Below are 1,786 nucleotides of genomic sequence, written 5' to 3' on the forward strand. Positions count from 1 at the left end.
GTGGCAAGGAAGAGGTCTTATTCCTTTTTGTATTTCACCTAACGCCTAACATAGTGGGCATTCAGTAAGGTTTCGTAGTTGGGTTTATCTCGCTTGACTGTTCTGAAGAGACGCAGGAAAGAGGAGACACTGACAGAAGGACATTGGACTAAACAAATGGTGGAGCTGAGCTATAATTCAGGCTCCACCGTTTATTGATTTCTCCTGGGCTCAGCTCAATTCTCTGTAAAGCAGGAGAGTTCAGCTAACCTATCTTCAAGGTTCACTTCACTTTCAACCCTTTGTGGTTCTGCTAATCTGTGTTTTGGAAGTCAGAAAATGTTTACATTTTTGTCTTCAAAAAAAGAGCAGATTCTTTTTTTAATCCTCCCCAAAGGAGGGAGGGAGGGAGGGAGAGAGAGAGAGAGAGAGAGAGAGAGAGAGAGAGAGAGAAATGAGAGAAATATCAATTGGTTGCCTCCTGTGTGCACCCCCACCTGGGATCGAACCCACAACCTAGATGTGTGCTCTAATGGGAAACCCAACCCACAACTTTTGGGGTACACAATGCTCCAACCAACTGAGCCACACAGCAAGGGCAGGAGCAGATTCTTCTAATAAGGATATAAAATATAAACTCTGTGCAAAAAAATGAAATTAGACCACTTTCTTACATCATACACAAAAATAAACTCAAAATAGATGAAAGACTTAAATGTAAAACTCAAAACCATAAAAATCCTAGAAGAAAGCATAGGCAATAGAATCTCAGACCTTTCTCATAGCAATATTTTCTGTGATATATCTTGGGCAACGGAAACAAAAGAAAAAATAAACAAGTGGGACTACATCAAACTAAAAAGTTTTTGCACGGCAAAGAAACCCATAAACAAAAAGGAAAAGACAACCCTGAATGGAAGAACATATTCACCAAAGACACACCTAATAAGGAGCTAATATTCAGAATTTATACAACTCAACACTGAAAAAAACAGCAATCCAATTAAAAATGGGCCCGTTGGGTGTGGTTCAGTTGTTGGAGCATCCTCCCATACACCAAAAGGTCACCAGTTAGGCTTGCTGGTTCTATCCCCAGTAGGAGGCATGCAGGAGGCAGCCCACTGATGCTTTTTTCTCATCAATGTTTCTATCTCTCTCTCCCTTCTTCTCTAAAGATCAATAAAAACATATTTTTTAAATGGGCAAAGAAACTGCTAGATTCTTCTCCAAAGAGGACATACAGATGGGCAATAGAATATGAAAAGATGGTCAATGTTACTAAACATCAGACAAATGCAAATTAAAACCACAATGAGATATCACCTTACACGTGTCAGAAAGGACATCATCAAAGAATCTATAAACAAGTGTTGGTGAGGTTGTGGAGAAGAGGGAACCCTGGTGCACTGTTGGTGGGTATGCAGATTGGTGCAGCTACTGTGGGAAAACCATATATACCATAATTTGTTTATTCTAAGATAGACTGGCCTTTTTATTGTCTCCATTTGGGGGCTCTTATGAATAGAGCTGCTATGAACATTCTTGTATATGTCTTTAGGTCCACTTAACAAACTCAGTTATGTTAGATATATACCTAGGAGAATTCTGAATTATTGGCTATGCATATGTTCAGTTGTAATACATACTGCCAAATAATTTTTCACTGTGACAGTGAATTTACACTATTAATATACAAGAGTTGCATTTGCTCTGCATTACATGCAGGATTCACGAATGCTTATCTTCATTGTATTAGTCAGTACTTAATCTCATGCAAATTCCTTTCGTATTTCCAAAGACTGTTTAT

This window comes from Myotis lucifugus, unplaced genomic scaffold, assembly GCF_000147115.1.
Source record: "Myotis lucifugus unplaced genomic scaffold, Myoluc2.0 scaffold_58, whole genome shotgun sequence".
Taxonomy (NCBI): Eukaryota; Metazoa; Chordata; class Mammalia; order Chiroptera; family Vespertilionidae; genus Myotis; species Myotis lucifugus.